This window comes from Lampris incognitus, chromosome 8 (assembly GCF_029633865.1).
Source record: "Lampris incognitus isolate fLamInc1 chromosome 8, fLamInc1.hap2, whole genome shotgun sequence".
Taxonomy (NCBI): domain Eukaryota; kingdom Metazoa; phylum Chordata; class Actinopteri; order Lampriformes; family Lampridae; genus Lampris; species Lampris incognitus.
This window is the reverse complement of record NC_079218.1, coordinates 34909832-34932916: the sequence shown is the minus strand read 5'-3', so window position 1 is coordinate 34932916 and position 23085 is coordinate 34909832. Positions and strand designations below refer to the sequence as shown.

General features: G+C 44.1%; 1 protein-coding gene and 1 long non-coding RNA gene across 2 annotated transcripts in view; one reads left to right on the top strand and one right to left on the bottom strand.

Annotated features, from left to right (window-relative positions):
* Positions 1-23085, bottom strand: part of septin8a (septin 8a) — a 262906-nt gene that overhangs the window by 38480 nt on the left and 201341 nt on the right. The gene's annotated exons all lie outside the window — the stretch shown is intronic.
* Positions 1-23085, top strand: part of LOC130117284 (uncharacterized) — a 67216-nt gene that overhangs the window by 16542 nt on the left and 27589 nt on the right. Inside the window, exon 3 of the long non-coding RNA XR_008810635.1 lies at positions 21194-21402. This is a non-coding gene — a long non-coding RNA (uncharacterized LOC130117284). The remainder of the gene's footprint in view (positions 1-21193; positions 21403-23085) is intronic.

Below are 23085 nucleotides of genomic sequence, written 5' to 3'. Positions count from 1 at the left end.
AGTCAGTGAGGTATGACGGGGGTCTCCTGTTTATCCTGACTGGGTATCTCTGAGCAGGTGATTGTGGCCCAGCGAGGTTAGGGGCTAAGGGCTCTGGGATTATTTCAGGGTAGATTTCGGTCCAGTCCATGCCTTTCAAACCACATTGCTGAGAGTGGTGATTTTCAGCCACCGGGAGGATCTTGAGTTTCTGGTGATGACATGGTCATTGTGTTTGGCTGTCACCATGGAGCCTTTGATGGCGATGACCCTGTATGGGCGGGGATTGTAAGCAGGGCATAGCTTCCCTTCCTTCTTTTGACGACACAGGACCCCGTCGCCTACTTTCACAGCCAAAGGAGCAGCATGACGCATCGTGTCAGCATTGTGTTGCATCCTGTTCTTTGCCACTGCATCTGCTTGTCGTAGCTTTGCATCAGCCTGAGACTGGAAGAGAAGAGGAGATTCAGGCAGCTTGATTCTGAGGGGCCTAATGAACAGCACATCTGCAGGCACCATACCAGTTGAGCAGTGAGGTGTGGCACGGTAGTTGCGGAGGAACACGTACAGATTCTGTTTTCATGGGCGACCTTCAATGTGGGCAGCATGTATGGTCTTTTCAAGGGTACGCACGAAGCGTTCAGCCTCAGCATTGGCCTGAGGCCAGATCGGAGTTATCTTCCTATGCCTGAAACCCAAGTATGTAGCGAAGTCTGCATATTCTGAGCTTTGGAGCTTTTGCTCCCAATTGTACTTGGCCAATTACTCCACTCTTCTGAGCCGTCCCAGTCTCTGCTCCACCCCCTCTGCCGATCCGGGGAGGGCTGCAGACTACCACATGCCTCCTCTGATACATGTGGAGTCGCTAGCCGCTTCTTTTCACCTGACAGTGAGGACTTTTGCCAGGGGGATGTAGCACATGGAGGATCATGCTATTCCCCCTAGTTCCCCCTCCCCCCGAACAGACGCCCCAACCGACCAGAGGAGGCGCTAGTGCATTAACCAGGACACATACTCACATCCAGCTTTCCACCCACAGACACAGCCAATTGTATCTGTAGGGATGCCTGACCAAGCCGGAGGTAAAATGGGGATTCAAACTGATGGGCCCCGTGTTGGTAGGCAACGGAGTAGACCGCTATGCCACCCAGACGCCATGCCATTTTTTTAAACAACATAGGTCTTATTTTCATAGTTTCTGCAATTGTGCGCATTGGTTCTGATATCCTCCTACTTTGATATTGGAGATTTTGGGTATGGTGCCACTGGTAGACACAAATTTACTATGGTGTCTTACAGGGCATCACAACGCGAGCCTAAACCTATCCTTTCCACACCATCAATGACAAAATAAGCCCTAGTGCCTCAGTTAAAACTGTGTGATTTCCCAATATCTATGACATCTCGGATTGTGCTGGCTGGGTAATTATTCGATGAGTTCTACTGCCTATGGTACGTAAGATGGTCATTTCAGCAAGTTGAACCAAGAATTAGCTCAGCAATGCAATAGACCAATGATAGTACTGGATACAAACCAAAAGGTTAACATTGTTATAGTTTTTAACATGCACTTTTGTTTTCATCTCCAAATATGTGGTTTACATTATTGGGTTAAATTGCACTTATTGAAACATGTCTGATGCTTGTATTCCATTGTCCCATAAGAGGCCATTGGAAAGATGTGTCCAGCAGTGGTCTCAAAAACAAAACCTCTACAAGAGAGAAAAATTATATAACCAATATCAACAATGGTAAAAACAAAAAACACAACAACAACAAAAAACACAAAAATTAGACCGAGTTTGTTCAAAAAAAAAAACAAAACAAAAAAAAACAGAATTATCCCTGAAGTTAATTTGGTGTAAAAGCACTTAGCGGACATTCGCAAAACTCATTCTGTTCAGAGCCCAGGAACATAATGAAAATAATGGAATAATGACGCTCTCATCAAGGGATGGGATAGCAGCCTGCGGTGTGAGATACCAAAGGCAAAATAACACACACACACGTGCACACACAGAATGACATCGAGCAGAGAGAGGGGAGAGTGGAATGAAACACAGGAAGAAAGGCTGATTGAAGAGAGAAAGTGGGAGAGAAAGAAGGCAGACAGTGATAAACATGGAATGATGAATTGATAGCTTTTCCAGAGAACAAAGAGAGACTCAGCAGGAAACAGACAGAAGGTTGGTTTTAAAGAGAGAGAGAGAGAGAGGGAGAGAGAGAATGCCAGAGAGAAAGGCACATGGATTGAGGGGAGGACAGGAACAGAGAAAGAGGGGGCACACAGAAAAGAGTTGAGGTGGGTATATTTGGCTAGAGGTCTAAGGGGTACCATGGGGGGGGGGTAAAAGGAGGGTAAGAGAGATATTGAGAGAGGAGAAAAAAAATATGACAAGGAAAAAACTGTTTGATCGTCTTGTTGGAGAAGCTAGCAAGAGAGGGGCATGCATTTCAAAAAGGACTGAGAGTGAAATGGGGAAAGTGGGGAAAAGGAGGGAAAGAGGGATGACAGCAAGAGGTGGAGAGAGAGAGAGAGAGAGAGAGAGAGAGAGAGAGAGAGAGAGAGAGAGAGAGAGAGAGAGAGAGAGAGAGAGAGAGAGAGAGAGAGAGAGAGCTAGTGAGAGAGAATGAAGAACTAATGGATGGATGGCTAATAAAAGTCAGAAGGCAAGAAATAAAGGAAGAAGGGGAAAGAAAAGATGAGGTAAAGGAGGAGAAATAAATTCACCAGGGGATTTACGAAGGACCCTGAGGGCTGTCCTGGAGGAAAAGGGGGATGAGATGGAGGATCTGACTGACAAACTGGAGATAAGCAAAACTCTTGCAACTTTTATATGAATTACCAGAGGTTTTCAAAGTAACAAGAAGTACATTTCAACATGGACATCTGGAGTTATCAGACAAAAATGTGTAAGGCGGCTAGGAGTCTGTCAGGAGTTCATTGGAGCACTGAAATGGAGACGGGGAGAATCAGGAGTGGTTCATCCAGCCAACAGCGATGGCCATTAACATGGGTGTGTCTCCTCAGGGAGAGGAGCACATGAGCCGTGCTACATGCTGGTGTAGGTTTGACTCCTGAGAAGGAAAACGGTTTATGGACTTGCATACCGAGCACAGCACTTGTAGTTTAGTTTGATAAATTACCTACGGCTCCCACTAATGATTTTGGCCAATCATCCTGAGAGGGGCCTGAAACATGGTACAGATTCTTAGAAAGTAAATGGTACATTTATATGAAAAAAATGATGATCATGTCCATGTATAGTTCTATCATAGGGGTACATATTAGTTTGTGCAAAGACTTGTGAGAGTCTTCAAGGGCAACCTTTTACATAGTTAACAGTCTAACAGTCTATGCCATCTAGCTACAGAATGGTTTTGATGACGGTAGGTCTGTGCTTAGAATTTTTCTATGACCAAATGCAGTAATCCAGGCTTTGCAAGTTTAAAATCTAATCATATGGATGAAGAGTTGGCATCTGATCATTGCTCATTATTATTGGAGTTGAAGTAATAGCATGGCATATCAACTTCGCATACTACACTTGAAAATACCAGACTATCAAATGGAATACTGCAAATCTCATATGCAAAATGCAATCCCTCTAAAAAAAAAACTGGGCTGTGGCACAGTAGCCTCATAGTTTCAATTCAATGATTCTCACGTTTTGTCAATTTTGTCGCAAACTCATAGTCACATATTGTTGACACCCAGATATTTCACAAAGAAATACTTAGGCAATATAACGTGAACTATCCAGTGTTGGTCAACTGCTATTGAACACAGCAAGATGGCACATTAGGGACTAGGCACTGGGAAACATTATTAATGAACATGAAGGGGTACGACCAGAACGCAACCTCCAGCATGCACTGGGGCGGTTTGTAACTGAGTGTGAAATGGCTGAGATGAGAGTCAGCACCTCCAAGTTTGAGGCCATGGTTCTCTACCAGAAAATGGTGGATTGCTCCCTCCGGGTTGGGGATGAGTTGTTGCCTCAAGTGAAGGAGTTCAAGTATCTCGGGGTCTTGTTCATGAGTGAGGGTAGGATGGGGCGGGAAATTGACAGTTGGATTGGTGCAGCATCAGCAGTAATGCAAATATTGTACCAGACCATTGTGGTTAAGAGGGAACTGAGCCAGAATGCAAAGCTCTCAATTTACCAGTCAATCTTCGTTCCAACCCTCACCTATGGTCATGAGCTTTGGGTAGTGACCGAAAGGGTGAGATTGTGGATACAAGCAGCTGAAATGAGTTCCCTCCGTAGGGTGTCTGGACTCAGCCTTAGAGATAGGATGAGGAGCTCAGACATCCTGCGCAGTATCTTAGGTGTTCCTTAGACTGCACTCTTCTGGACAGAGACCTCCGATGTTGTTCCTGGAATCTGCTGGAGCCACTCTCCCAGTTTGGGGTCACAGCCCCTAGTGCTCCTATTACAACTGGACTACGGTGGATTTCATCTTTCACATCTGATCTAGTTCTTCCCTCAGCCCTTGGTATTTCTCTAGCTTCTTTTTCTCTTTCTTCCTGAAGTTGCCATCGCGTGGGATTGCTAGATCAATCACTACTGCTATCTTCTGTTCCATTTCGACCACCACAATGTCTGGTTGGTTAGCCAGCACCTGCTTGTCAGTCTGGAACTGAAGTCTCACAGGATCTTAGCTCTGCTATTCTGAACCACCTTTGGTGGTGTCTCCCATTTGAACTTGGGGACTTCCAGTCAATATTCAGTACTGATATTCCTCTACACTATCTCAGCCACTTGGTTATGCCCTTCAGTGTAAACTTTCCCAGCTAGCATTTTACACCCTGCTACTAAGTGCTGGACTGTATCAGGGGCATCTTTGCACAGCCTGCATCTTGGATCTTGTCTGGTGTGGCAGACCCCTGCCTCAATTGATCTGGTCCTGAGTGCCTGTTCTTGTGCTGCTATGATCAGAGCCTCTGTGCTATCCTTCAATCCAGCCTTTTCTAAACACTGGTAGGATTTGTCGATATCAGCTACATCTTCTATCTGTCGATGGTACATCCAATGAAGGGGCTTGATCTTCCATGTACCTCCCCTTCTTCTTTTTCTTCTGCACTCTCTTGTCTTCTGCTGCCTGAGGTACTCACTCAGCAGTTCATCTTGAGGGGCCCTTTCTGATGTACTCATGGATGTTCCTTGTTTCATTCAGGATAGTGGTCCTGACACTTACTAACCCTCGGCCCCCCATCTTTTCACTTATCGTACAGTCTCAGGCTGCTGGACTTCGGGTGGAAACCTCCATGCATTGTGAGGAGTTTCTGTGTCCTGATATCTCAGGCTGGTGGTGGTGGTGTAATGGTGTGGGGGATATTTTCTTGGCACACTTTGGGCCCCTGAGTACCAACTGAGCATCGTGTCAACGCCACAGCCTACCTGAGTATTGTTGCTGACCATGTCCATCCCTTTATGACCACAGTGTTCCCATCTTCTGATGGCTACTTCCAGCAGGATAACGCGCCATGTCATAAAGCTCGAATCATCTCAGACTGGTTTCTTGAACATGACAATGAGTTCACTGTACTCAAATGGCCTCCACAGTCACCAGATCTCAATCCAATAGAGCACCTTTGGGATGTGGTGGACCGGGAGATTCGCATTATGGATGTGCAGCCGACAAATCCGCAGCAAATGCGTGACGCTATTATGTCAATATGGACCAAACTCTCTGAGGAATGTTTCCAGTACCTTGTTGAATCTATGCCACGAAGGATTAAGGCAGTTCTGAAGGCAAAAGGGGGTCCAACCCGGTACTAGGATGGTGTGCCTCATAAAGTGGCCAGTGAGTGTATGTTGTCACATCTCACCTATTGTATATTAGATTTAGTATAACATTTATCCAAAAAAAAAAAAAATTCCAACAGGCAACTGACCTCACTTTTCAAACATCGAAATCGATTTTGTGCTATGAAAGTTAAAGATCACTATTCACTGTTAAGGTCAGTGTAGAAATAATATTAATTCTGCTCTGGCTGCAGTGACATCACTGAATGAAGGTGTTAACATCCCACACTGTTTAATCTGAATAAAAATGAAAATGTTCTGCCTGTAACCACAACCAATAAGATGTGTTTAATTTGTAACCAGTAAGCTCCCTTAAAGCTGTAGGAGTTGAGGGTTTGCCACCAGACATTTAGGAATTAACCCGTTTAGTCAAACCCACAAGTGAGGAATAAATAGTTCTTACACTCTCTCTCTCTCTCTCTCTCTCTCTCTCTCTGTTTCTTTCGGTAGTCCTTGTCATTTTCTTCTATCAACCACAAGCATTCTCATGCCTGTCAAGATGCCCTGGGGGGGGGGGGCACATTATAGAACAGGATAAAGTGAAGTTACTGCCCTCCCTTACCCCTTCTTTCGCTCTTTTCCTTTCCCTCCATCTTAGTTTCTCAAAAATATGCACACATAGTACAGATTTACAGTACTATCAATCTCATTTTTCCAGTACTTACGTGATTTTCCCCACCCGCTGAATAACGCTTACTACCTGACAGAGTAAGATTACTCTTTCCATTTATCTCATGGAAGAAAAACCCAATTTTAGCTGCAGAGTCACCACCCTAGCCTATGACCCTGCCTGCGTAGTGAACATTAAACTACATTGGCTTTTCAACGTGTGTGGAAGGCAATTTGGACAGACGGGGGGAGAAATTAAGAGAGTAAGGGTGGGTGATTGCTTCGAAGATGTTGAGCCATGGCAGTTTAAACTGGAATCATAAATTGATGTTAGCAAAACAAAGATGACTCTTGTTGCAGCTTTCCATCAGAACATAAATTATTCAGCACACATACACAAGTGAATAGTGACTATAGACATATGTATTCATATATGTTGTAGGCACTTACAGTAACACTGCAAGCCCACAAACAAACACAACCATAAACCCACACACACACACACACACACACACACACACACAAACTGTGTATATCAATGACAACAGGGAAACCACAGAGATGCACTACAGCAAAGTAAGCACACATTTGAGCATAGATGTACTCAAGAGTAGATGCAGTAATACTGCAAATGAGTTGACAAAGCAGTATGCAATTTCTTCTCACTTTTAGTTTCCCCATACATAAATATCCCAGAACGTCACAGGAGAACAGTTATGTAATGCAGTTGCCATGGATCAGTGAGTGGAGGGGAAAAAAAGACATTAGACTTAACTTTTAATAAGCACATACAATAAGTTCAGGTTCCAGTCACTGGGGATGCACAAGCCAGTACATTCTTAGAGCCGATCCCAAGCCCAGATAAATGGGGAGGGCTGTGTCAGGAAGCAAAACCTTTGCCAAATCATATATGCAGATCATAAATCAGATTTCCATACCAGTTCAGTCAAGGCCTGGGTTACCAATGACTGTCACTGGTACTGTTGGCCAGTAAGGTGCCAATGGAAACTATGCAACTGTTGGGTGAAGGAGCAGGAGAGGGAGAAGTCAAGTCAAGTCAATTTTATTTGTACAACCCAATATCACAAATTACAAATTTGCCTCAAGGGGCTTTACAGCAACACAACATCCTGTCCTTAGACCCTCGCATCAGATAAGGAACAACAACTCCCTAAAAAAAAAACCTTTAACAGGGAGAAAAGAAGAAACCTCGGGAGAGCAACAGAGGAGGGATCTCTCTCTCCCAAGACAGACAACGTTCAATGGATGTTGTGTTTACACAATTTACAGAATACAACATTCTTTATTGTTTATTGTTTATTTCAGATCCACATTAATCACTGCCTCAACAGCGACTATTCTTCCTGGGGTCTAACAGTACAATAGTTCATTTAAAAGTCAACAAGCAAAAACATAACATATAGCGATAGAACAGCAATAACCAGAAACATCACACAAAACTAAACTTATCAAACAGCTTTGAGCACTACACGAAATTCTCTATATCCATCATACCTAATTAGACAAAAGAAAAACAATTCCCGTAAATGAGAAAAAAATATTAATTAAAATGTTTAAAATAAAGCAGACATAACTCATAAGAGAATACAGTAAACAGACATAAAAAATAAACCTAATCTAAAACAACTTTCTGTATTACATATTTTCTCAGCCTCTTCTTGGATCCAACTCTGCTGGTAATTGAAACCAAATGCTGCGGAAGTCCATTCCAGTAGGTATTGCCCTGTACATTACAATCTTTTTAAAGGCCTCAGTTCTGGGTTTAGGCAAGGTGAAATGACCCCTCCTGGCATGTCTTGTGCCATAGTCATGACCATCACTAGTAAGCAACAGCGAGAGGAGAGGCAAACGGGTTTACGCAGCGTATACATTTTTTGTTTTGTTTTTTATAAATAGAATCAGGCTACAAGCTAATCTCTCATTGACTCTCATCCATGACAATTCTTTATGCATTTTTTCAACACTTTTCTAATTGAGCAATGTAGAGCGAATCTCGCAGCTCTATTTTGGGTAAGCTGGATTTTATTTAGTTCTCGTTTAGATGCATTTGACCAGATACAGTGGCTTGCAAAAGTATTCATACCCCTTGAACTTTTCCACATTTTGTCACATTTCGACCACAAACATAAATACACTACCGTTCAAAAGTTTGGGATCACCCAAACAATTTCGTGTTTTCCATGAAAAGTCACACTTATTCACCACCATATGTTGTGAAATGAATAGAAAATAGAGTCAAGACATTGACAAGGTTAGAAATAATGATTTGTATTTGAAATAAGATTTTTTTTACATCAAACTTTGCTTTCGTCAAAGAATCCTCCATTTGCAGCAATTACAGCATTGCAGACCTTTGGCAAACTGAAAAGTGCGGTGTGCAAAAGTATTCAGCCCCCCTGAGTCAATACTTTGTGGAACTGCCTTTTGCTGCAATTACAACTGCAAGTCTTTTGGGGTATGTCTCTACGAGCTTTGCACATCTAGAGACTGAAATTTTTGCCCATTCTTTGCAAACAGCTCAAGCTCAGTCAGATTAGATGGAGAGCGTTTGTGAATGGCAGTTTTCAGATCTTGCCACGGATTCTCAATTGGATTTAGGTCTGGACTTGGACTGGGCCATTCTAACACATGAATATGTTTTGTTTTAAACCATTCCATTGTAGCGCTGCTTTATGTTTAGGGTCATTGTCCTGCTGGAAGGTGAACCTCCGCCCCAGTCTCAAGGCTTTTGCAGACTCCAACAGGTTTTCTTCCAAGATTGCCCTGTATTTGGCTCCATCCATCTTCCCATCAACTCTGACCATCTTCCCTGTCCCTGCTGAAGAGAAGCACCTCCAGAGCACGATGCTGCCACCACCATGTTTGACAGTGGGGATGGTGTGTTCAGAGTGATGTGCAGTGTTAGTTTTCCGCCACACATAGCGTTTTGCATTTAGGCCAAAAAGTTCAATTTTGGTCTCATCTGACCAGAGCACCTTCTTCCACATGTGTGCTGTCTCCCCCACATGGCTTCTGGCAAACTGCAAATGGGACTTCTTATGGTTTTCTTTTAACAATGGCTTTCTTCTTGCCACTCTTCCATAAAGGCCAGATTTGTGCAGTGCACGACCAATAGTTGTCCTGTGGACAGATTCCCCCACCTGAGCTGTGGATCTCTGCAGTTCATCCAGAGTCACCATGGGCCTCTTGGCTGCATCTCTGATCAGTGCTCTCCTTGTTCGGCCTGTAAGTTTAGGTGGACGGCCGTGTCTTGGTAGGTTTGCAGTTGTGCCATACTCTTTCCATTTCCGGATGATGGATTGAACAGTGCTCCGTGAGATGTTCAAAGCTTGGGAAATCTTTTTATAGCCTAACCCTGCTTAAACTTATCCACAACTTTATCCCTGACCTGTCTGGTGTGTTCCTTGGACTTCATGATGCTGTTTGCGCCCCAATATTCTCTTAACAAACCTCTGAGGCCGTCACAGAACAGCTGTATTTGTACTGAGATTAGATTACACACAGGTTGACTCTATTTAGTCATTGGGTCAACATTCGATCATTCAGCAATCATCAGGCAACTTCTGAAGGCAATTGGTTGCACTCAGAGAAAAGGGGGCTGAATACTTTTGCACACCGCACTTTTCAGTTTTTTATTTGTAAAACATTTTTTAAATCATGTATAATTTTCTTTGTACTTCACAATTGTGTGCCACTTTGTGTTGTTCTTTCACATAAAATTCCAATAAAATATATTTATGTTTTTGGTCGTAACGTGACAAAATGTGGAAAAGTTCAAGGGGTATGAATACTTTTGCAAGCCACTGTAGCTGGGCAGTACTCAAGATGTGACAAGACTAGGGGTTGTATGACTTGCTTAGTAGTTGTGTTAGTTAGAAAGTAGGCACTTCTTCTAATGATTGAAATACTTCAGCTCATTTTTGTTACAATATTATTAATGTGAGTAGTCCAAGAGAGTGTTTCATCAATTGTAACCCCCAGCAATCTGGCCTCCTTAACTTGTTCAATATCAGCACCTTGCAAAGAAATACACAGTCTGTGTTCCTTTCTTTGAGCATGCTTTGGGCAAATAATGAGACATTTCATTTTGGATATATTAAATTTCAGCTTATTTTCAGTGACCCAATTGGAAATCTGTATTAACTCATCTTGAAGTAGACTGCTCAAGTTTGTGGCATTCTTTGCGGAAGCATATATTGTAATGTCGTCTACTTAAATTGCCGTGTGAGCATTTTTTTAAAACATGTGGCATATCGTGTACAAAAAAATTGAGTATAGTAGAGGTCCAAGACAACTTTCTCGAGGAACGCCGTATTGTAGCGTCTTAATTCTTGACAAAGTTCCATTAAACATGACACATTGTTGTCTGCTGAATAAGTAGCTTTTCATCCAGTCAATAGCTAAGAGTTTGAAACCATAAACTGCTAGTTTTATAAGTAGCAGTTCTGGTCTATGATATAAAAAGCTGCGCTAAAATCCAACAGCACTGTTCCAACTAATAATTTACTGTCAATTTGTTTTAGCCAATCATCTGTCAATTGTGTAAGAGCTGTGAATGTTGAATAGCCAGTTTTATAAGCATGTTAAAGGTCAGAATTGATGCCATTAATACAGAAGTAATTTTGAATATACTTAAATACAATTGTTTCCATAAGTTTAATTAATACAGGTAAAAAACTGATTGGCCTACTGTTTGGTCCAGTGAATGATTCTTTTCTATTTTTCAGTAGAGGAGTGACCTTAGCTACCTTCCATACTTGAGGACAAACTCCTTCATTAAAACCTAAATTGAAAATATGACATATAGGACTACCCACAATTCCAGCTGACAGCTTTAAGAGTCTACTGTCTAGATTGTCATGACCACAGGGTTTGTTGCATTTTAATTGACAATAGCTTTTCAATTTCCAAAATATTAGTGACCGAAAATTCAAATTCACATTCTTTGTCCTGCATGATACTGTGGTGGACACGTGTTGGGGACAGAATTCAACCCAGGAACTAAGGGTTAAGTCATGGTTGCCCTGGCAGGTTAACGCAGGGTTAAGTTATGGTTGTCCAGCCAGTTTTCTGGTTATTCTTGCCACCTCCGCTCAGTCGAGCTGTGGGTTTTGTTTGTCTCGCTGATTTACCGTGGATTAAAGAAAGTTGCCTACACGGCTAAAGTGTGAACCTACGGTCTTCTCCGTTACTTCGGCTCTACACTGGTGACCCCGACGTCGGTTTTCGGATAAGTTTTCTGAAACCACACACATTATGGCTACGAACGCCGTTGCAATGAAACTGCCGGAGTTTTGGGAGTCTTCCGCGGCTACATGGTTCGCGCAGGCTGAGGCACAGTTCGCGCTCAGAGACATAACAGCAGACGAGACCAGGTACTACTACGTAGTGGCAGCACTGAGGGGCGCTACGGCTTCCAGGATAAGCGGTTTCATAACCAACCCACCGGCCGATGGTAAATACGCCGCACTTAAACATCTCCTCCTTGAAACTTTTGAACTGTCAACAACGGAGAGAGCACGTCGCCTCTTCGCAATTCAGGGCTTGGGAGATGGCAAACCATCGGAGCTAATGAGCAGGATGTTAAACCTACTGGGTCAAGAAAAGCCATGTTTCCTGTTTATGGAGCTGTTTCTGCGCAACATGCCGCCCCACGTCCAGACTGCGCTCGCTAACTCCACCATCACTGATCCCCGAGAGCGCAAGTATAGTACTTTTGACAGGGAACTCCTCGGTCTCTGGCTCGCCGTCCGGCATTTCCGTTTCCTGCTAGAGGGCCGCGAGTTTACTGCGTACGTGGACCACAAGCCCCTCACGTTTGCCATGTCCAAGACGGCCGAGCCATGGTCCGCTCGCCAGCAGCGACAACTCTCCTACATTTCGGAATTCACTACCGACATCCAGCACGTCGCTGGTAAGTCTAACCAGGTAGCTGACTGCCTGTCTAGGGCAGTGATTGGAGCGGTCCACCTAGGCCTTGACTATGCACAGATGGCTGCTGACCAGGCCACGGACCCGAGCATCCTCCGTCTCCGGGCCTCCGACACGGGGCTCCGCCTGCAGGACGTTCCTTTCAGCGACACAGGTGTCACCCTCCTGTGTGACGTCTCCACAGGACAGCCCAGGCCCATCGTCCCGCACAGCTGGAGACGCCCCGTATTTGAAGCTGTGCACGGCCTCTCTCATCCAGGCGGTAAGCCATCCGTGCGCCTGACCTCTGCTAAGTTTGTGTGGGAGGGACTTAAGAGAGACGTGAAAGCGTGGGCCGACTCGTGTGTTGCCTGTCAGCGGGCTAAGGTACACCGCCACATTAAGGCGCCCCTGGAACGCTTCGCAGTGCCGGAGAGACGATTTGACCATGTCCACGTCGACCTGGTTGGTCCCCTACCCCCCTCCCATGGGTTCACCTACCTCTTCACTGTGGTGGACAGGACTACGCGCTGGCCTGAAGCTGTTCCCCTGGCATCCACGACGTCTGCTGATGTGGCCCGGGCTTTTATTGGGTCGTGGGTCTCACGTTTCGGTACGCCTTCCGACCTTTCATCTGACCGCGGGCCACAGTTTACCTCAGAGCTATGGAATGCTGTGGGTGAGGCTCTGGGCGTCAAGCTTCATCGCACTACCGCCTACCACCCTCAGGCGAACGGCCTATGTGAGCGCTTCCACCGGTCCATGAAGGCTGCGCTTCGGGCTACTCTCAAGGACTGCAACTGGGTTGACAAGCTCCCATGAGTCATGCTGGGCCTGCGGACCGCCCCGAAGGAAGACCTACAAGCCTCCTCTGCGGAGCTGGTGTACGGCACGCCGCTGCGAGTACCAGGCGATTTCATGCCCAATGCAACGCGTCCCTGGTCAGCTGTGGACCAACGAGCCTCCTTGCTGGACGGGGTCAGAGCTTTCACACCCGTCCCTACCGCCCAACACGGCGCTCCGGTGTCCCAGGTGCCCCCAGGTCTGCAGTCAGCGGACTACGTGTTCATCCGTCACGACGCACACCGCCCCCCTCTGCAACCCCCTTATGACGGCCCCTTCCGCGTCCTGGAACGGGGAACTAAGCACCTGGTGGTGGATTTTGGGGGCACGGCCGAGCATGTTTCAGTGGACCGAGTTAAACCCGCACACCTGGACTTGACGCAGCCGTTGGAGTTAGCCCAACCTCCTCGTCGCGGTCGTCCCCCGGCTTCGCCTCCTCCCCCCGTGGAGGCCCGAGCTGCCTCTTCTGCCCCTCAGGCCGACCTCCACAGGCTCGCGTCAATGCCTCCCACAGACACTCCGGCCCCTGTTATCCGGAGCCGCCGCGGACGGCCTGTCGTCCACCCGCGCCTGCCTGACTTCGATTACTAGGGCGAATTCTGGGGGGGCTCATGTGGTGGACACGTATTGGGGACAGAATTCAACCCAGGAACTAAGGGTTAAGTCATGGTTGCCCTGGCAGGTTAACGCAGGGTTAAGTTATGGTTGTCCAGCCAGTTTTCTGGTTATTCTTGCCGCCTCCGCTCAGTCGAGCTGTGGGTTTTGTTTGTCTCGCTGATTTACCGTGGATTAAAGAAAGTTGCCTACACGGCTAAAGTGTGAACCTACGGTCTTCTCCGTTACTTCGGCTCTACAATACTTTTTTTAAAATAATTGAATCAGATAATTTACCATTTATAAGCAGCCTGTTATTTCTTATAGTATTTACTTTACTTGTTTTCACAAGTACTAATTGAATTAATTTGCGATTTCTAGGGGCTTGGTGATGAAGCCAAGATTCAACAAATGATGGCATTTTGCCCGTTTTGTTTTTACCCATGGTTTGATTGAGAGTACCTCAAAGTTTTTACCATCATGTTTAATTTCTTCAATTCTAGATTGGTAGTATAGTCTTTTTTCTGTTTACTTAATTTGGTCACTTTGTTTCTTAAGGAGCGATATGCAAGCCAGTCCTCTGAGTTCCCTGAACCTACAGCAATTCTTTTCAGTTGATCTCTTTCTTTCATGTAGCTTCCCAGGTCAGAGTCAAGCCAAGTTGCTTTAACAGATCTGACGGTGAGTTTTTTATGGGCGCATGTTTGTCACAGACAGGAAAATAATTTCATAAATTCATGAAGGGCAGCTTCAGTATGAGAAGACTCAGATACACTGTCCCACTGTATGTTGTGCAGGTCTTCAATAAATGCATTATCACAGAAATTTTTATAGATTCTTTTATATATAATTTTAGTTCCTTGATTTCCTTTATCATGTCAATTAAAGTGTCTTGCTCATAGCTTCCATTTGGTGTCCCATGAACTCTACCGATTTCCTTAAATCCTCATTTGATCTTTTTAATTCTTCGACATCTCTTTTCATAGCCATTCTCCAGCAGCCTTTCTACCAGCACCAGGCTTGCCCCACTTGCAATCCTCACCACGGCCCACTTAGTCGGTTAGCTGTTAGCTAGCTAGCTGGTAAGCTAACCTAAATCACTTAGAATTAACAACAGCGCAGACAAAGTCCGGTGGAAAGTTAACTCGATGTGCAACCGGAGGAGAGTTTAAATTGGTTGTAGACATTGAAAGAGGATAACAGAATTACAATGGAATTATAAAATTTATGAAGAATATGATGAGCAGGATGCCAAGCAGTGCCAGACACCACTGGAACAGCCCAGGACCCATGACCAGCATCACCATGTAAAAAATAAAAAATAAAAATTAGTCACACATCTTAGTGAAAGGAGGATATAACATTGAAACAGGATGACAAAATTATATGGATGTACTATATAAAAAGAAAATGTGATGAGGGGGATGCCAAGAAGCATCCAGGTGGCAACCACCATCACCACGGAGACCTGGGAGGAGGACCGACTGCACGTGCACACAAGGGAGACTCACGTGACACCATTCACACACAGCAAAAGAGAAAGAGAAGGCATTATTCAGAGAGAGAGAAAAAAAGACATACAGTGCTGCTTGAAAGTATGTGGACCCCTTGAGCAGTTTAGATTTTTCTGTTGTTTTACCATGATTTTCTTATTCTATCATCACCAGTTTTTATGTATGAAATGTCAGATATATGTTTATCAGTTGCAGGTACTTGTTTAGTGGGACTTGTTTAAGTAGCCCAAAAACTACATGAAACATCGAATTAGTGTATGTGCAAAAGTAAGTGAACCCCCAGCTGCATTGGTTAAGTCAAGCAGGTAACAGACTCGGGTGAAACACATTTGGGTGCTTAATTAATCATTTAAGCAGACCAATGAAATGAGACATCCTTGGGAAAGGGTTTGGCCTGCACTAATTAAAAGAGAGAGGAAACCAACCAAACCACTGTGGTCCCATACAAATCAACAATGCCGAGAGCAAAGGAGATATCCGAGGACATGAAGAAGAGGGTAGTGATAGCCCATCAGTCTGGGGAGGGATATAAGACCATCTCCAAAAGATTCCAGCTCCATCCATCCACTGTAAGACAAATACTTTACAAATGGAGGGCCTTCAACATGACAGCAACTCTGCCTAGAAGTGGGCGCCCCTCAAAACTATCACCCAGAAGCACCAGAAAAATAATAAATCAGGTAAAGGCCAACCCACACATCACCTCTAGAGAGTTGCGGACCTCTCTGGTAGCATCTGGGACAAATGTGCATGCGTCTACAATCAGATGAAAATTGAATAGCCATGACATTCATGGGAGGGTTGCTAGAAGGAAGCCTCTGCTCTCAAAAAAGAACAAAGCTGCCCATTTCATATCTGCCAGAGAGCACTTGGACAAACCAGAGACCTTCTGGAAGTCCATTCTCTGAACAGACGAGTCCAAAATAGAATTATTTGGTCACAATCAAAACCAACATGTTTGGAGAAAAGCCAACACTGCATATGAAGAAAAGAACCTCCTCCCAACAGTGAAGCATGGTGGTGGAAATGTGAAGGTCTGGGGCTGTTTTTCTTCTTCTGGACCTGGACGACTCCATATTATCCAAGGAACCATGAATTCTCCGGCATATCAACAAATTCTTGACCAGAATCTCCTGCCATCAGTCAGGGAGTTGAAGCTGGGACGAAAATGGATTATGCAACAAGACAATTACCCAAAGCATTCCAGCAAAACTACAAAGGAATGGGAACGAGAAAGAGGATTCGTACTCTGGATAGGCCCAGTCAAAGTCCGGACCTTAATCCAATTGAAATGTTGTGGCGAGACCTGAAGAAGTTGGTACATACCAGATGTCCCTCCAACCTCTCTCAACTGGCTGAGTTCTGCAAGGAGGAGTGGGCAAAAATCCCCATAAGCAGATGCGAGAGACTGGTTAGTGGTTACGGAAGACGTTTGGTTGAAGTAATGGCTGCAAAAGGAGGAGCCACAAGCTACTAATACAAGGGTTCACATACTTTTGCACATGTTAAATTTTCAGTTGTTGTGAAATAAACTACCTTTGTTGAATTAAATAATGAAAATATCTCTTTTTGTGTGTGTGTCCATTATTTGGAAGGTGTGCTTTACAAATTGGGATTTGGATGTATGTGTAATAAGCTTATTTTAATGTTTTTTACAAAAACAGTGACCATGTCTGGAAGGTTCACAAACTTTCAAGCAGCACTGTATGAGAGAAGAGAACAGTTTGCAATAGTCAGTACTCTATATGCTAAAACCTCGTCGGCATAACAGTGCTTGGTGAATTCATTGAGACAGAAACCGACCCGCCATGCCGTACAGGCTGTGAAGCACTCAACTTAAAGGCAACTAAGTCATGTCTAGAGGCAGTGGGAGAGGAGGAAGGGTAGGAGTGTGGAGGTGAGAGTTGGAACTTTGAATGTTGGCACTATGACCGGTAAAGGGACAGAGCTGGCTGATATGATGGCAAGAAGGAAGGTAGTTATACTGTGTGTGCAAGAGACCAGGTAGAAGGGGAGTAAGGCCAGGAGCATTGGAGGTGAGTTCAAACTCTTCTACCTTGGTATGGATGGGAGGAAAATTAAGTAGGGGTAATTCTGAAGGTAGAGTATGTCAAGAGCATGTTGGAGGTGAAGAGTGTCAGGCATAGTGATGAGTATGAAGCTGGAAATAGAAGGTGTGATGATCAATGTTGTCAGCACATATGCCCAGAAAGTTGGGTGTGAGATGGAAGAGAAAGAAGAATTCTGGAGTTGGATGAAGTGGTGGAGAGGGTCTCCAAGGAGGAGAGAATGTGATTGGAGCGAACTTCAGTGGGTATGTTGTTAAGGGAACGGAGGTGATGGGTAGGTATGGTGTCAAGGAGAGGAAGGTGGAAGGACACATAGTGCTGGATTTTGCGAAAAGGGTGGAAATGGCTATGTTGAATACATATTTCAAGAAGAGGGAAGAACACAGGTTGATGTATAAGAGTGGAAAAAGGTGCACACAGGTGGACTATCTTATGCAGGAGGTGCAATCTGAAAGAGGTTGGCGACTGCAAGGTGGTGATAGGGGAGAATGTAGCTAGGCAGCATCAAATGGTGGTCTGTAGGATGACTGCAGATCAAGAAGAGGAGTGTGAAGGCAGAGCCAAGGCTCAAATGGTGGCAGTTGAAGAAGGAAGACTGTTGTGTAGAGTTCAGCGAGGAGCTAAGACAGATGCTGGGTGGTACTGAAGAGTTGCCGGATGGCTGGGCAACTAGTGCAGAAATAGTGAGGGAGACCGCTGCGATGGTACTTGGTGTGTCATCTGGACAGAGGAAGGAAGACAAGGAGACTTGGTGGTGGAATGAGGAAGTACAGGGAGTCCCCGGGTTATGAACACCCGACTTACAAACACCCGTACTTACGAACCTATCTCTGTGAAACCTATTATTTTAAAAAATCAAGTTTCACACAATGGTTCATACTAACAAACAGATGGACTACTTTGCGCGATGCTCAAAACACTGCACATTTTAGGCAGTTCGTCGGTCCGAGGGCAAACAACGCCATGCCATCGCCGCCGTTTTAAGTCGGACCGCGTAAACATTGTTGTGTGCGTTGTGTTTTCACTTAAAATTATCGTATGTTTACCCTCATAATCATGGTTTCGAAGTGTAAATCTGATGCAAGCGAAGGTGATGCATCGAAGAAAAGGAAAACGATCATGATTGAAACGGAAGTAGAAAGCGTTCAGAGAGAGGTGAAATGCTCTTATCATTTTTTCACTTAACCGGTGAGGCGGGTAGGCGAGCCCCGAGCGAGCTCTCGTTTCTGGCATCAAACGGCCGGCCTCTACACATTGTGATCTGTAGAGAGAGTAGGTTGCATGTGGAGGAGAGCCTGGAGAGGTGGAGGTAGGCACTGGAGAGAAGAAAAATGAAAGTCAGTTGGAGCAAGACGGAATATATATGCGTGAATGAGGAGGAGGACAGCGGAATGGTGAGGATGCAAGGAGTAGAGGTGGTGAATGTGGATGAATTTTAATAATAATATGGATTACATTTATATAGCATTTTTATCTTGACACCCAAAGTGCTTCACAGTGAAGGGGGGAAACTCAACTCAATCACAACTAATGTGTAGCACCCACCTGGGTGATGCATGGCAGCCATTTTGCACCAAAACGCTCACCACACATCCCCTTGAGGTGGAGAGGGAGGGATCATTGAACGTATTACATGGGGGGATGATTAGGTGGCCAGATGGAGAGAGCCAGGTTGAACATTGAACATTTAATCAGCTGGTGCACTGGTTTGGGTGTCTTCCTGGCTTTGACAAATGCCCAGTTAGGATAACCACACTTAACCAGGGCCTGTTTAATGTGGGATTCCTCCCCTTCCCCGGCCGCTGTGTCTGTGGGGACGTTGCCAGCTCGGTGGTACAGCATCCTGATGACTCCTAGTTTGTGCTCCAGTGGATGATGCGACTGAAACCTTAAGTAGTGATCAGTATGAGTTGGTTTGTGGTAAACATCAACAATCAAATGTCCCCAATCACCAATTGCAACTTCAGTCTAAGAAGGCTAACCTGTCACTTTTCAAATCTTCCCTGGTGAACTTGATGTGGTTGTCCACCGAGTTAATGTGGTCGGTAAAATGTGGTACATCCTGAGATTTAATTTTAACCCAGGTGTCATTCACAAATCTGGACCAATGGCTAGGTGGTGTCCCTGGATAGGACATCAGAGCCCTCTTTTCCACTTCATCCATAAACAAGTTGGCATCTACAGATTAGACTGGGGAACCCATAGCACACTCATGCCTCTGCCTATAGTACTGCCCCCTGTATGTGAAGTACATGGACTGAAGACATAGCTTCAGGAGCAGACACACTTGGTCAGTGTTAAGGGTGATCCTATAATAAGGATGGGGTCGTTTTGTAATTTCATATGGACTACCTCCTCTGCTTCATTAACAGAAATGAACGTGAAGAGAGACTCAACATTGTCAGAGACCATTATTTCATTCCTCTCCATAATGGCGTCCCTCATCTTATCCACAAAATCCATAGTGTTCTGAATGTGATGTTCATTACTGCCTACCAACGGGTTAAGAATAGATGCAAGAAACTTAGAGGTGTTATAGGTCACTGAGTTAATCATACAAAAGATAGGCCATAATGGCACATCCTGTTTATGTATCTAAGGTAACCCATAGGTATAGCTTCCCCTGGGTATAACCTGTGGTACACAAATATGTCAATAGCATTGTCCTGTTCTAACAGCTTCAGACAATCTATCACTTTTTTCTCATAACCGCTGCCTGGATCTAGTTTCAGGGGCTCATAAGTATTTGTCACTAAGTACCATGGAAGGATGCCTGTAGTCAGTTTAGACTGAAGATGTCACTTAGTTGAGTGATGAAACATATCTGTCATTAAACGTTGCATCCAGATGAACTGATTCAACCTTCTTAGATTTTCTTACATGGATTATTGAGCACGCATCAAGACAAAATGAACATAGTAATTCCAAACTAGGATGATTTAGTGTTTGTAATATTTTGGGGGTTTTTAGATTTTTTTTTTCGTATTTGTACCTTTATTAGTCAGCGATAGTGAATTGCAGACACGAAATAGGGGAGAGAGAGAGAAGGTTATGATATACGACAGATGTCACTGGCTGGAACTAAACTGGCGATGGTTGCAACCATGTGGCCACGTGCTGTAATCATTTGGCTATGGAGGCGCTGTTTGTAATATGTTTAATCTCAATTTTGACACTTTTCAAAAGCACAGATTCAGAAACTGCTGTGAAAAAACAACAACAATAGGAAAGATGGACTCATCAGATAATGTTTCTGTCTAGTTGGTCCAGCTCATTTAGGAGAGTTGGATTCCCAGGTCCAGCAAGCCTTCTCCAGCTGGATCAGGGTCTAGGCCATCATCATTTGAGATAACGATCCGACCTCATAACAGACTCCTCAGTCAGCATCTGTGCCAGCACCTCTGCTGTGTATTTAGCAGCCAAATCAATACTCCAGATGAACTAAAAAACTGAGAGCATGACTTGAATGGCAGTTCAATCCTAATGCTGTGAATAGCATTATCTATCATCAAATCATCAAACTAGCAACCTTCCTACTGTGCAGGCTACTAAACTGATTATATACTTATAGGTTGGTTGAAATATAATGAGTCTCTGGACATAAAGCAATTCAGTTATATCACAGCATATCCACAATACCTGCAGTAAAGGAAAACGACTACATTAATGTGCTAATGTTACTCAGCTACATTCTAAATGGATGATGATGTTTTTTAGACTGTAGTTTTATAAATAAAAAATAATTTTTAAAAAATCATATTTTCTGAAGTTAATAACAATGTTTAAAATAAAGCACTTACATGTTTCTTCTTCTTCTTTCGGCTTGTTCCCTGTTTCTCAGGGGTTGCCACAGCGGATTTTACAGTTTCCATTGGTACCCTGTGAGGGCACAGCACCAATGGCGGATGTTGCTAACACGGGCCTTGACCGATCCGGTATGGAGCCTTGACCAATCCAGTATGGTCTTGTCAATCCGTATACTGATTTGGCAAAGTTTTACGTCGGATGCCCTTCCTGGCACAACCACTAACCCTATGGATGGGGGCACAGGTAAAGCGCTGGGTGCCATCCCAGTATTCATGGACTTGCACCCGTGCCTATCGCCATTACTGAATAATTTCTGTACTGTCAGAATTCTTCATTCTGTCAGATCCCAGAGTACGCCCACTGTGTTTTGATATTTTCAGTCAAAAGTTATTGAGGATGAACCTGGCTGAACGTCTGGATATCCAACATCAAACTGTCTACACCACAATGTTTTGACCGTGGTATCCCAAACGTTGGTTACATAACGTGCTGTGCAACGTGATGTAAACAGACTATGCATAGAAAGCGTTCATGTGGCATCATATTGTCATGTCAGACCACTCAGACATGTTTTGCATCATACTGGCTCGTTCACCAGATGCATGTATCCTAGTTGGTCGGCTGTGTGAACCAATGAACAATTAGCATTACATGCCGTCATTGTAGACTAACAGTTGTCAGCTAGCCAACACTAAGGATTAGCTAGTAATTCGTACTGGGGGAGTGACATAAACAAAAATGTCTCGGTCAAATAACAACTATATGTAAACAAACTGCACATGGAAACATTGTTGGTACTGTATGCCATCAATTTCCTATCCCTGGTCAAAACCATGTAGCGTGTATTTGTTTTATTTACTCCACAAGGTTAAGGTTATTGGTTCATTTGCCAGCATTACAACTACATTGACTTACCTGCTATTGAGGGGATGCTCCTGTGTTTCAGTTTGGACATCTTTCAGTGAAAGCATTGCCACCTCCAACATATCCGCCTCCCGGCATAGTATGCTGAATGTGTGCATCATGGTGATGCACACATTCAGCATACACATAAAGTACTTACATGTTTAAAATGTAAAATTGTCTCGCTGTGTAAAATAATCATGCTACAGGATGATACAGCTGACATTTTAAGTGTGGATAATAATACATACATACATATAGGGATCAAAGTTGCATATAAAATCTCTATAGAAAATTCAGATGGGACATTTTTTAGCCATATTATTTAAACTTGGAGTAGAAAACTCATTTCCTCAAACTTAAAAGAGATGTATAAACTTGAATGACGGGATATGAGCAAGATGGTTGAAGAGAGCATGGAATATGAAATGCTGAAATATAATTTAAGAGCATAAATACTGCAAAAAAAAAAAAAAACTACCCCGCAGTGCATCGGGGGGTAGTTAGATCTTTGTGACAAAGAGATGTCTGTGTTTTATAACAATATAACTGCAAATTTAGATGCTTTGCTCATGTACGTTGTTTTTCATGTGTACTTCAGTTTACAGCCCCTAGCACATCCCTCTGAGTCTCACAAACATGTGCACAGCTTGCAAAAATAATCAGGGCACAAGGGAAGTAAAAAGAAAAGTGGGAACATGAACAGGGATAAAGCCGTCGTGGGACAAATCCATCTGAGACATACACAAATGTATTTTGGTTTATTTTGTTTATTTGGCAAATAGGAGTTTCAGATTTTTCACTCCAGGGCTGTTTGGCAGGGGAGGAGACAATGACTGTTTAGGGAATACAGCAGTGTCATCACAGCTACAGGACGGCTAGTCTGCCCACAACCACCCTCGCTCCACAACAACTCTCAACCCTACCACTTTAGTACAAAACCAAGAGTTATAGGGAAGAATGGATAGAGACTCGGTTGAACACACAAGTGTTTTACTTGATAAGAGTTTTACACGATAAACA